Source organism: Lichenostomus cassidix, chromosome 1 (assembly GCF_008360975.1).
Source record: "Lichenostomus cassidix isolate B80296 chromosome 1, HeHo_3.0, whole genome shotgun sequence".
Taxonomy (NCBI): domain Eukaryota; kingdom Metazoa; phylum Chordata; class Aves; order Passeriformes; family Meliphagidae; genus Lichenostomus; species Lichenostomus cassidix.
In genome coordinates, this window is record NC_139479.1 from 11925311 (window position 1) to 11939998 (window position 14688).

The 14688-nt window shown below is 40.6% G+C and overlaps 1 pseudogene; it reads right to left on the minus strand.

Annotated features, from left to right (window-relative positions):
* Window positions 1-13338: 13338 nt before the first annotated feature.
* On the minus strand, window positions 13339-14475 carry LOC146444194 (pre-mRNA-splicing factor ISY1 homolog pseudogene; annotated as a pseudogene).
* Between the last annotated feature and the right edge of the window lie 213 nt (window positions 14476-14688).

Sequence of the window (14688 nt, forward strand, 5' to 3'; positions counted from 1 at the left end):
AACTCAAGACCTTAGGATTTGTTTTCTTAGAGGATCAAATCAGTATTTCATGAAATACTTCTGAGTGTTTGTCTCCACTTTTCCTTTCTTTCTCTCATTTGATTTCTTACACACTCATTTAATAAAGCAGAAGTTAATTCAGAGATTGAAGGAAACACTGGCTTTCCAGCTGAAAAAAATGAGCCGAGACTCAGCAAATTCAGGTTGGATCTATTACAGATATAAGAAATCTTATTGGGTTTCAGAAATGAAGTCTCATAACAAACATACATGTAACTAAAAATTTTCTGGACCCTTGTGCTCACTTTTTGATTTTGTCATGATTCAAATCTCAGGCAGTGAATTTTCCAAATCCACACTGAGAAAGGAGCATCTTTCTTTTCATGTAGGCAATCAGCCTTTCAGGAAACAATCTGTTTTGTCATGGCAAACCTTCACATAATCTATTTCTGCCAGTGTTTTCCTAATTAACTAAGTCTGATATGAGAGTCTGGGAAAATGTTGAAAAATTCACATACGTAGCCGTGTACACAAAGTTATTTATTTTCTCATCCTTCTTTTTTTTCCCTGAATATAGTGGAGAGGATTTTTTTTCCTCTGTATGATTTGAAAAAAAATATTATAAAAATGGTATATTCGAAGCATTTTACCATATAAAAGAACATTTGGAAAACATTTAGGTAAAACAATATTAAAATACTATTTATTGTCTTGCATTAAAGAAGCTAAAGAAAACATTTCTTTTAATTACTCACTCTGATGTCTCTTTTAGAGTGTAAAATATATTTTGTGCCTCTGCATTTCTCCACTTAGGTTGAATTCTTTCTCTTGCCCCTCAGAAGCCTCTGAATTTGTCAAGTGCAGCTTTCCTGGAGTTGCAGCAAAGATCATAGGATTTGGAAATGAAAGAAAGATTCCTTCATCTCCACTTGAAAAAAACAAATAGTCTCTCAGGGACAGTACCAGGACAAACTGGAAAAAATAACAAGGGCTAGCCTGAACATGGCTGAGGAACAGAGAGAAAGGGATCTTTTTTTATGAGAAAAAACTGGCTGAGAGAAGCTGATTTACAAAAGCCAGAAAAATGCTTCCAAAGAGAGCCAGAGACCTCATTCTGGTGTGTCACACACTGACAGCCTTTGTGAGATGTTTGCTACTATGGAGTCACATACTGACAGACTGTGAACAAGGCTGTGGACCCTGGATGCTGTCCTGTGTATTGTATAGCTCCATATGTGGGTGCTTGAGATCTGAAAGCTTCCCAGTCTATCTCTGCCTTAGCTTTCTGCATGACAATAAAATCCTTCTTTGGTGGCATCAGAAATTATTATATGGGTTAGTATTATGTGGGGTTTAAAATACTTTGTTTCTAAGGAAGTGAGACATATGAGTTAATATATTTCAGATTCATATAAGGATCTCCTGTTTTTTGCAGACACAGATAATTTCCAGGGCTTATACTTGTACCAGGGAGTTCAAAGGGGATGCTGACCAGTTATGATCTTCCTACATCGAATGTGCTTGTCAAAGCTATGCTTTAAAGCAGGGTGTAATAAGGCTGATTTTAGCAAACGTGTCAAAGAAATATGACATCATCAAGAGCAAAATCTGGCCTCAGTCATGCACTTTATATTCACAGAATCACAGAATGATTAAAGTTGGAGAGGAGCTCTAATAAGGCCATCCTAGAGCACATGGCACAGGATTGTGTCCACATGTTTCCTGAATATCTGCAGTGAGGTAGACTCTGCAAACTCTCTGGGCAACCTGTTCCAGTGCTCAGTCACCTGCACAGTAAAGAAGTTGTTCCTCATGTTCAGGTGGTACTTCCTCTTTTCTGTTTTCTGCCTCTCATGCTATTGCTCAGCACCATCAAGCCAATGCCTCCATCTCTTGTCATCCTCCTTTCAGACTCTCACAGACACTGATTAGGCCCCTTCTCAGTTTTCTCTGCTTGAGACTGAACAGGCCCAGCTCACTCAGCCTTTCCTTGTAAGAGATGTTTAAGTCCCTTAACTGTCTTTGTTGCTCTCCACTGGACTCACTCCAGGATCTCCATATCTCTCTTGCCCTGAGGAGCCCAGAACTGGACACAGCACTCCAGACACACCTCACTGGGCTGAGTGGAGGGGCAGGATCACCTCCTGACCTGCTGGCACTGCTCTCCCTAATGCCCCCAGGATCCCACTGCCCTTCTTGGCCCCAGGGCACTGCTGGCTCCTGGACAGCTCATTGTCCAGCAGGACCCTCAGGCCCTTCTCTGCAGAGCTGCTCCAGCAGCTCAGCCCCAGCCTGGCTGGTGCCTGGGCTTGTTCTTGCCCAGCTGCAGGACCTGCATTTGCCTTTGCTGAATTTCACAGTTCCTCTGCCCATCTCTCCAGCCTGTCAAGGCCCTTCTGAAGGGCTGCACAGCCCTGTGGGGTATCAGCCACTCCTCCCAGCTTTGTGCATCAGTGAACTCCCTGAGGAGGCATCTGCCCCTCCCTCCAAGCCATTGATGAATAAGTTAAACAATACTGGGCCCAGTATTTAACCTTGGGGGGCACCACTAGTGACAAGCCTCCAACCTAGACCCTGTGCCACTGATCACTACCTTCTGGGACCTGTCACTCAGCCAGCTCTCAATCCACTTTACTGTCCACTCATCCAGTCCACGCTTCCTGAGTTTGGTTATGAGGATATCACAGGAGACAGAGTCAGAAGCCTTGCTGAAGTCCAGGTGGACAGCATCCACTGCTCTCCCCTCAACTATCCAGCCTGTTAACATCACTGGACACCATCTCACTGGATACTCCTTTCACCCCAGTTACCTGACATGGCCTTAGAGCATTTGTGAAAAGCAGATCTTTCCCATAAATTAATATCTGCAATAGTCCCAGTTACTAGAAACTCCAGAGCCAGCATGAAGCCTCACACACATTCTCCTGAGAGGGACTGTAAACACATGCTAGGTGTGAAGATTGCGTTTTTTGGGTACCTTACACTAACATAGTTTTATGCAGCCTTACAATTCCAATTATCATTTCCAAAAAGGGACAAAAATATGTGAATTCTGCATGTTCCTTGTTATTCTTTTCTTTCAAAACAACAGCTGGTCTCAATGCATTAAGTATTTTATTAAAATTAAAATTAGAAGTTTAAATTACACCTTCAGGAAACTTGTTATCCAAGAAAATTATGTCAGTGTAATAATGAGAATGTAATTACGATTTCATTTATAAGAAGTGGTGTTCAATTATCACTTCTATTAAGAACAAATTGTTAACAGCAGTCAGTGCTGAGATTCTGAATATAGATTACTTTTTTCAGTTATTGAAAAATAAGCAAGGAGTGGTCTCTGTACTGAATATGCTCATCTGACTCAGACAGGAAGATATATCTTCCATAGATCCAGTTATTTCTTTTTTTTTTTTTCCCCAACTGCTGTTAGTTAACAACTGTGCCTCATTAATCAAGTTTTGTTGACTTGTTCCAGATTTTCACACACACAGAGCCTGTAAGATTGCAGGGAGAGGAATAGAGACCAGCAGCAGAGACACTGAAAAATAAATAGATTGAGTAACATTGGAAAAAGCATAAATGCTGGTGAAATGGTGTTGAAAAACATCCTCAGATAATTATGAAGAATGTACCAAAACTGAATGCAAAAGTTTTTCCTTTCTTAAAGGCAAAAGTGAAGAAATGTCATATAGGGTAACCTAATGGTTTCCAAAAGAAAGTCAGGACATAGCAGGACATACCAATTAATGTGACATGAGAGAACTGGGGAACATTAGATATGTATCTCTAAGGCCTTAATTTTTTCTTCCTCAAACTCCTTTGGTTTCATTTGAAAATCAGCTGGAATTGATATTTTTTTGCTTAAGAAGTCAGAGGCTATTTATAAATATGTTGGTTGTTTAGATTCCTCAAGGCCAGCTGGAGAGTCAAGGTAGAAAGGCAAGTCAGGAAGGAAGAGATATACACAGCTCTGAGCTTGAAATATTATGGTTGAGTTTTTTAATTTTGTTTTATCCTCTATCTCTTTTTTTTTATACAGTGAAACATTTCTGAAGTTGAAAGCACTGACTCTGCACAATCCATAACTAGAAGAAGTCTTGTGAAATATTTAATACAGGTGTAAGATTGACACGTGATTAGAGAATTGGGAATATCACAGAAACTGGCTCCATTAGGGTACTTTTTTCCAAGGTAGGTGAGAAAAGGTATGAAAGACTTCTCTTGCATATTCATGTATCAGCAAGTTGTCAAGTTTAAGAAAGAGTTACCTTCGTTAAGAAAAACAAAAAATCTCATATACAAATGCACCATTTGGAAAAGTAAATTGAAAAAGGCCACAAGTTAATCTAAAGTATCAGATAATAGTAGATTCTCATAGGCAATGTCGAAGTTTTTCCTAACAAGAGGGTAGTGAACATGGATAGATTGCTAAAAAAATTTCCTAAGATATATAAACTAAACTGAAGAGTAAGAATGATACTGAATCAAAATTACTCTCAAGCTCTGATGAGATAAATTTAAAGTGAAAAGGAACACATTTTTCCAGCATATAAACTGGAACAATATTAATCAACATGAGACTCCCCAGCTGAGGAAGACCATTAAATGTTCTGGACTGCCTATGCTGCAGAATACTCACCACTTTGGGCAGAGCACACTGATTGTTAGTATCACTAGCACTGTGGGAAAAACATGGTGGGATTTTGGGGGTTCTGTGCAGTGTCAGGACTTGGACTTGATGATCCTTGTGGGTTCCTTGCACCTCAGGAGATTCTATGGCTAAAATTATTACAAGAGTGTAGAACCAGTGATTAAAAGATAAAATCAAAGTCAATCAAGTAGAATATCAATTCCAAGTAATATAAACCACTGTGCAGTTCCTAAGGTCTAAAGTAATGGGCTTGTGAAAAGACATAAATAGAATGATATTGACACAGATATTATAAATAGTTTGTAATTAAAGTTATATATAATAAGCATCTAACAAATGCCATCAACTAAAAAACTATCCCTAGAGATAACAATTTCTTGAGTGAGGCTTTGTACACCATCTTTAATGCACTAGTTTAGTCCTTGCTGCAAATATCCATAAAATAAAATCTACAAAACATTCACAACCATTTCCATATAAAGGAATTTTTACCATTTTCCAAAGGCTTAGAGTACCAACAGGCTTTTGCCATGAAGGAACATCAAAGACTTTTTATTCTTCAGAACTGATCCTCTGCTGAAACTAATGGTAAGGCTGATGTTCCACTTTCTTTGAAGCTGAATTTTACAGTTGATTTCAAAGGCCAAATTTTAGCTAGGTATTAATGAGTGAATGGTGATTTCCCATTATAAACACCTTAAAGCCAGCTAATTTCTAGTTACATTGTTACTTATTTGGCTAGATATCTGAGACTAGTCCAAGAAGGAAAGGCTTATATCTGACCTTTTCTGAACTTTCCTAAAGAAAGGATGATAAATCAGTGCTGGCTTATTACTGATTATTCCAGACAATTCCTACTGCTATGCAATATATTGCCAATATATATTTCTTTTTAAAAAATATGTTCTTCTTTTTAAAGTATTAGCACACTTTAATTTTCTTCAGCCAAAAAGGATATAATAAAGCAATGACAGAAAATCAAAGCATTTAAGTTTTACCTGCTTCACAGCCCAAAAGGACACCAATCAGCCCCAAGTCCTTATTTCCAGGTTCTCTACATCCATAAATCCTAAGAAATTTTAGAAGAAATATCTTACCACTTGTTAGAAAATAAAGCTTTCCTAAGATACTTTGAATAAAGATTAAGAGGCTCTAGGCAGAAGAAAGAATTAATAGCAAATTTTAAGACAAATTGTCATTAAGCAAACCAGTCATTGTCATCTCTCTACTGCCTAGTGCATGTGTAGCAAATTATACTGTTGAAATATGTTTGCAGCTAATTTAAAGCACACTTGGAAAGTGCTCAGACAATGTACAGGAGAAGACAGGTGGAAAAACATATCAGTGTTTTCAAAAAAAAGATTTCTAGTACAGTAGACATGGTCTGCATTCCTGACTGGTAACTGGATTATTTTCAAGCACTGAATTCTCCAATTCGTTGATTCTGTGTTTTAGATGTTATCGCAATTTAAAACATTGCTTACATCCGTACATTTGAGTATTTTGAAGCTTTAATTAAGTAGATGTTTATGCATAGGGAGAGATAGAGGTTTATAGATATTTCTATTATTATGTGTAAGGTTTTAATTTTTATCAGCCTTATAAACAATAACTCCAGCAACGGAGTTTTCTGAAGTCACTGAATCTAAATCGCACACCAGTTTATTTAAGCAGATTTTACTTAATAAAACTGTCAGAAATGAGCTAAGAGGTCTGTGCCAGTACATAAAGTGAGGGTCAGGTTTCTATGAGCTGCTGAGTACCCGCTGCCAAAAGCTGCATGCCCTTGAGTTGGAGAAAATCCAGAGTAATTCCATTGATTTAACCGTGTGACTCCAGATTCACAGCTTGGCAGCCCCCATGTCTGTGGGCACATCACAGAGAGGCAACGTTAGACATTCTGGGATAAAGATCTCTCCCTTTTCTCATACACTGCCAGAGAACTTCCTATACAGTCTTGAGCAGTGCACAGACACTTGCTTACACAAATGAGCTTTTCTAACAAAGACAGCTTTGTGGCTAAATGCAGTAAAGTTACACTGATAAAAACATTTGGTTCTGTGGCCTAAGGGCAATATTTGATTTGTTTGATAGCACCAGTATAATTAACTGATTTTATTACCAGTAACTTACTGACAAAGATTTTCTTAAATATTCCATGCAAATTAAATGCTGCTTGAAATAAGAGAATATTTTTGCTACTTTGCCTGAATTTATGGGACTTCATGTTACCAGAGATATTGAGTTTAAGAAGACTCAGAAGTACCTTAAAATTCTGAGAAAACTTTCACTTATGAGTAGCAAATAAGTACAACTACACTGTCATATCGTGATGATCTGCACTTTCTGATTCTCATTCCTTTGTTTCTAGTTAAAAATCTCCCCACAACACTGGGAGTGTTGTTGGGTAATGAGAAGGCTGATATATCAAAAGCTGGATGATCTGTCAAAAGAATAGCATAGTTCTTGTTTTGTCAATAGACTTACATAATTTACTATTATGTCAATAGACTTTTTCTCCATCCCATCTTCCTTTTATGTCTCTGGACTCTTAAATTTCTCAAAAGCATTATAACTTATATTTGTTAAAACACAGGATAATGTTTACTATAGTGTGCAATTCTTATCTTGAAAAAAAAATATTACAACTCTAACTTAAAACTTATAAATATTCTGATACCCTGGAATGATATTATACCAAATTATACGGGAAAGGAATTATTTAAACCCACAAAAATTATTTCTTTGCGCAGTAGGTAAAGAATTAAATTAAATTCCAACCAAGAGGAACATGAACCCAGACCCTGACAACTTAATTTGAAAAGTAATCATTCCAAGATTTACAGAGACAAACATTTCTAGCATGTGAAGATTAAAAAGAGAAGTACACTTGATTTTTCAGATGCCAGATTTCAGTTATCAATATAAAAGATGTATTTCAGATGTCCTGAAGTATCACATGGACTGGACCACATTCTCTGCGGACACATGACCACTTCAAAGTCTCTGGTTCTTCTTGTAGCTGTAGCCTAAATCCTGTCCATACCTAGAGGCACACACAGATGCCATTGATAATAACCCCTCTTAACTCCTGCTGACAAATCTCTCCCCTGCACAGGTTGTGCTCATCTGGGGACGTGTGAATGGCTCTAATACCTGAGAAGTACAGCTGAAGAAAAGAAAGTGAAGGGAAAGAAGAAATGCAATAAGGAGGAACAGAACATAGCAGGAAAAAAAAGATGGAAAAGCTGTGCTAAAACCACAACCTAGTTGTCATTTTGAGTGACAATTCAAAGTCTGGGAGGAGCTCAAATCCTTAATTCTTTGGAGGGTAGGTAAAGCTCAAGGAATTTCTTTCTTTTTGCTTAAAATACTTCTCCAATAATTTAAAAATACAAATAGACACACAGAATAACAATCATTTTCAATGTTTTCTCACTATTTTTACAGCTTACATTTTCATCTGGTCACAGTAAAAATCCTTATCACATTGGTCAATTTTTCTAAATTAAATTGCACAAATGAGGAAGAAATGTCATAGTAAGCTGTATTAAGATTAATGACTTCTACATTTAAGCAATTGTGATTAAGCAATTTTTAAAAGTTGCAAGCAGAACCAGATTAATATGCAAGCATTTTAAAACCCTCCTTAAATGGAGAAAATTTTGTACATCAAACCATCATCTTTTCAGCCTAATTTCTATTGTTTTGGTATTATTTCTATTATATTTCCACATACAAAGGATTAGCTTAACAAGTGATAAACTGATTTCCTTAAGCACAAAATCAAGCCCACATCCCCCAGGTTGCCCAGATGGACATGCAGAACTGCAATCATTCTGTGTGACAAATCACTTACTGAACTGGCAAGGAAAGTAGCTGTGCTTAGACTAGAAGCTCTCTCAGACTTTATTCTGCTCCCCAGCAGCCAGTCAGCTGAGGCTGTCATATACAGGTGTGGTGACCCTGATTTGAGCTCTCAGATCCCACAGTTGGGCTGTTGCTGTATGGGAGGCAGCTGGCTGACAGCTGAGCTGCATTCAGCACCTCCCAATCAATAATGCTGCTTATCCTGCAGCTCTACGTGTGGCTGATCACTCTGCCACCCTTTTGGCTTCATTACGCCTGATGTTATGAGGTTCTGAGTTCAGTCAGTTTAATTTTGCCAGCATTTTCACAGCAATCTCCTAAAGAAAAAGTAGATTATGATTTATTGAAAAGGTGAAAAGACTTTCATGAAAAAGGATTAGTTTTTGAACTGGCTGGAAAAAGTTCAAGATTGGTTAAGAGGCATGATTTCAAGTCTTCTCAAAACAAAATAGAACTCCTGCACAGAGATCCTTATTTGGAAAAGAAGACCAGGCTGTGGAGGAAAAGGGTAAAACTACCCAGAAATGGTCAATTCCCACTCTGCAGTAAAAATCAATGTTGTTTGCTGTGGAGCTGAAGTATGAGAAGTAAATTAGAACAAATCAAGACTGAGGGAAGAAGGAAAGCCTGCCATTGACCAATAGGAGTGGGAATAGGATGATAATTAGTTCAAAATGATTATCCAGGCTAATCCTAACCCCAGGTAATCTTAACTCCAAGTGTCATCCCTGATAAATCACTGTTTTTCAGATGCAAGCATTTGAGAGGTTTTTTTTAGTTAGTGAATTCTATGAAAATAGGCTTATTAAACATATGGCTCACTCTTTTCCAATGCAGGTTGTTAGTATTTTGTCAGCTTTTAGAGGTCAAATATTTGGAACCAGTCCTAACATGATGATGCCAAACTGCACTTCCTGCTGCTGTGATAGATGGATACACCGAGGTGGGCTGGCTCACTGAAAAATAACTTATGTACATTCACACTATGTTGCAGTCACCTCAGATCAGAAATCACTCACTGATAGTCTGTGTTGTACCTTTGTGGTCTGAAGATCCAATTTGAGACCTGTAAAGCTATTCCCTTAAAGCCAAGCACTCATGATACAGCCAAGCTTTAACACACAGAACAGGTTGGATGTTCAGGCTTTGAAATTTCCCCAACCTAAGCCCCTAAAGTATACTCATCCATAAGAGCAGTGAGCTGCCTCCACCCAGCACTCTTTCCAGTAAGAATGAGCTTTGCCCAACATAACAAACATTCTGCACAGATAAAGGAATTGTTTCTAAGCTAGCTCAATTTTTCATTGTGTGCAATTCTGGACAAAGAACAGATGTTGATAGAATTTCTTATGTAACTGAAATACAGGCATGCAAAACAAACTTAAAAAGCAGATGAAGGTGTTCCATTATTGCTACAAAATATGAGTTCCACACAGTCGGCCCAGTAAATGACAGAGGTGCCACAGAGAGTAAGTAGTAGACGTATGTTGGTGGAACTGAAGACTGAATAGTCAAACTTCATGACTTTGAAATTACTTTGGCTACTAAGTATTGACAAATTAAATATGAAAACATTTGTATAGTTTATTTGAGCTGGCTTTTAAACCTATTTAAAAAACATGAAAGAGAAATGAAGACAAAGAGAAATTAGGTCCTAAGACTCAGAAGAACAGCAAGAAAAAATGCAACAGAAGAAAGGCACCATGACCAAGGATGTGCTGCAAGGTCTCAAAGACTAGAAACAAACTTTTGAAAGGTTATAAAATAAATCTTGTGCAGCTACTGCATAGGCACAAGACATGATGGAAGACAGAGGTTGGCTTTGAGCAGAAGTTTGATAGAATTACCGGAGGGAAATAAATTTTCTTTTTAAGTGAGACTGAAGAAAAATATGGGTAGACAACATGCCCTTCTTTCATTTAAAAAAAGAGCTGCAAGATATCCTGAGAACTTTCTGACAATGCTCAAATATATAAACAGAAATTTTATTGAAAAAAGTAATGCAGTAATATTTTATATTTCACAAAAGATGTTGTATTGGTTTGAAAACAAGCCAGTGGGAGATCACAAGTCAAGATTAAAATTAATTGGAAAAATTAACAAAAAGTGAAATAATACAAGGAAAAGCACTGACAAAGTCAGATACAAACTGACACCCTGTTAGGGTGGTGGTAGCAGTCCAACTGAAGTAGTCCAGTCAAAGCAGTGATCCTCTGAAGGTCTGGTGTCCAGCTGAAGGTTCAGTGGTAGCTCTCATCCTCTGGGAACCCAGTAGACAGGGCTAGCTCAGGCAGTTCCAAGGCCAGATTATATCCAGGTGAGAATGCTTGGCTCCTCCCTTCTGGGCAGAGCATCTCACAATAGGGTGAGAGAAGTCCATGAGTCACGTGGTGGGTCCTTGATAGTCCATTGTCTGTTATCCGGAGTGGGTCATTAGCAGGTGATAACAGCTAACGTCCCACAGCTGGTGGTAATAGAATACTTAACTACATCTGTATTGCAACCTAGGACATTATCCACCGCTTATTCTATTAGCATTTACACAGTTCTCACTTAAGATAAGGTCTCCTTGTGGTACACAACGGGTTTCCCTATCTGCCTGCATCACCCACCAAGTGTAACCAGGTCTTTGGGCAAAAACAACCCCACAAATGGGTTTACCTTTGCCTGAGGTGGGACTAATCCAAACAGTCTTTCCTAAAATACCTCTTATGTGTACCACAGGGACTCTATCTCCATCCACTGTGTGCAAAGGTTTGGACTGGGCAGGACCAGCTCGATTGATAGAACCTCTTGTGTTAACCATCCAGGTGGCCTTTGCTAAATTCAGGTCCCAATTTTTGAATGTTCCCCCACCAAGTGCCTTCAAAATTGTCTTAAGTAGTCCGTTGCACCGTTCAACTTTCCCGGCAGCTGGTGCATGATAGGGGATATGGTATATTCATTCAATTCTGTGTTCTCTAGCCTAGGTGCTTATGAGGTGTTGCTTGAAATGGGTTCCATTGTCAGACTCGATTTTCTCAGGGGTACCATGTCTCCACAGGACTTGCTTTTCCAGACCCAAGATGGTGTTCTGGGCAGTAGCATGAGGCACAGGGTAAGTCTCCAACCATCCTGTGGTTGCTTCCACCAAAGTCAGCCCATAGCACTTTCCTTGGCGGGTTTGGGGAAGGGTGATGTAGTCAACTTGCCATACTTCCCCATACCTGTACTTTGACCATCGTCCACCATACCACAGAGGCTTCGACCGCTTGCCCTGTTTGATTGCAGCGCAAGTCTCACAACTGTGGATGACCTGTGAGATGAAAGCAAACTGAGGCCTGGACTCTGCTGCCAGAGGAATGGAGAAAAAGGCATTGGTAATATCAATGGTTGCATACCACTTTGCTGCCTTGGATTCTAGCCCGTACTGGAGTTCCAACATGTCCAGTACAGCAGCACTCAGTGGTGGTGTGACTTCATTCAGGCCACGGTAATCCACTGTCAGTCTCCATTCCTCACTGGACTTACGCACCGGCCATATAGGGCTGTTAAAGGGTGAGTGAGCCTTGCTGACCACCCCTTGGTTCTCCAGTTCCCGAATCATCTTATGGATGGGGGCCACAGAGTCTCTGTCAGTGCGGTATTGCTGGCGGTGCACTGTTGCTGTAGCAATTGGTACCCGCTGTCCTTCAATTCTCAGTAGTCCTACAGAAGATGGGTTGTCTGAGAGACCAGGCAGGGTATTCAGTTTTCTTATGTCTTCCGTCTCTACGGCTGCTATCTCAAAAGCCCAACAATGTCCCTTTGGGTCTTTGAAATATCTACTCCTGAGACAGTCTATGCCGAGGATGCACGGAGCCTCTGGACTAGTCACGATGGGGTGTTTCTGCCACTCGTTCCCAGTTAAACTTGCTTCAGCTTCCAGTACAGTAAGCTGCTGGGATCCTCCTGTTACCCCATTCATTCTATTCAGAAATAGAAATGGATTCAGTCCCCACATACCTGGTTGGCATCAGGGTGCATTGAGCACCAGTATCAACAAAAGCCATATATCTTTGTGGGTCAGATGTGCCAGGCCATCAGATGCACACAGTCCAATAGATCCGGTTATCCCTTTCCTCTACCTGGCTGGAGGCAGGGCCCCTCTAATTCTCATTTTGTTGCACGATGCTCTCCTCCTTTAAATGTGTTCTTGAGGTCCCTTCAAGAGGATCAGTCATATTGTCATTCCCATGCCGTCTGGGGTTCTGTCCACAAGAGACTGGGGCAGTGTTGAACCTAGATGAGCCTCCTGAAGTGGATGCTTCTCTTTTCAATTCACGTACCCAGGCTGCTAAGGAGGAGGTGGGTTTCTTATCCTACTTTGTCATGTCTTTCCCATGCTCCTGTAAGAAAAACCAGAGGTCACATCACAGAGTTAGTCTTCTTTCGTTGGCTGGGGGACGTCTGCTCCTGATGGCAGAGACTCTTGCTGGGTTTGGTGAGGCATGGAAAATTCCTTCGAGCTCTTTCCTTAGTTTCTGGTGGCCCTCTTCAATCAAGCTCCAGACTTGCTCAGCCAGGTTTGTTTCCACTGATGAGACCTGGGTGCACAGTGGGGCACTGACGGTGTCTTCATAAATTTGTTGGCTAACACGCCCACCTTGTCCTCTCCTTTCCTCCCCTGCAGTGTTGCCAGATAATGCGAGTATATCTCTGGTCCAAGCTGTGGGAATCTTAGCCACATTTCTGAAGTGCACTGGACATTATCTGGGTTCTTAAGGAATCTCTCGTTTTCTGAGAAAATTATTTCTAGCACAGCCAATTCCCTCAGGCATTGGATACCTTGCTCTATCTGTAAGAGGCCCCACTGCACAGACCTTTTCCCAAACTGAAAGCACTGAAGACACTTGTTGGATGCAGAAACAAGTTCACTGAGGTTTGACCTTTTCCAGCACTGGAGTACAAGTCATCCTAGTGGAGAAACCAGAATGATGGCTCTCTTTCTGCACACCACACTGTAATTCCATTAGTTTACTCCACATCCAAAGGGACTTTCAGAGCTAAAACCCATTGCTACCAGAATGTAGGAACCTGTTGCAGAGGGGTTACACACAAACCAGGCCATACTGGTGCTGTGTTACAATTCTAAAAGTGTCTTTGCTTCCTCACTCTGTGCCAGGAGGGTTTCACTGGCATGCTTCTGGAGCAGCTCCATCTTCTTTCTCTGAACAAGAGCTTCCTCAATCTCCTGTTGGGTTGGCACTGGAACATGTGCAATGAATTTCTGTTGGCCATCTTCACCTTCTCTCTCCTTGCCACCTTCCTCATCAGACTCTTCCTCATGGACAGCATAGATGTTTTCTTCCTCCTCAGCTTCCTCCCCTCTTGCGAGTCGTGCTTCTCTTTCTATTTTCCATTTCTCCACTGCTTCTGCTATAATTTTCTTCTCATATTCCTGTTCCAGGGGCTCCAGAATCCCATCATCTTCATCCCTGTAGCCATAGTACTCTGCGTCAATGTCCTTCATAAGCTCAGCCCGGGTCTTCCATGGGGGAGGCAGGGGTTCCTTTTCAAAAAGCTCTCTAACTCCTGGTAAATCCTTTGCAGCCCCGAAGTATTTGTAGCCACTGTTTCCTGGAACTTCTTTCCCTTCATGATCTAATATTTTTGGGCCAATCCGAGCATAATCAGGACCTCCCAGCTCCTTTAATCTGTATTCCCAGTGTCCTTTTTCCCTCAGAAGTTTGTTTATTTCATCATTCAGGTCCCGAATTCTGAATTCGCCCAATCCAGCATTTTGAATCTGTGCCACTTTCTTGGAAATCTCCCCAGTGATCTGTCTCCTCCATTTCTCAGCTTTGGGCAGCTCATTACACTCTGATGCAAGGAAAGGCCTTCGCTCTTTAACTTTTCCTTCCTCAAGCTGGGCTTGCCGAAATCTTGCCAAGGCCGTCATGGCCTTCTCCGCATTCCGAGCCATGGCCCTGCTTTGCCCCTGGAAAAGCACTGTCAAAGTCAGATACAACCTGACACCCTGTTAGTCAGGGTGGTGGTAGCAGTCCAACTGAAGTAGTCCAGTCAAAGCAGTGATCCTCTGAAGGTCTGGTCTCCAGCTGAAGACCCAGTGGTAGCTCTTGTCCTCTGGGAACCCAGGAGACAGGGCTAGCTCAGGCAGTTCCAAGGCCAGGTTATATTCAGGCGGC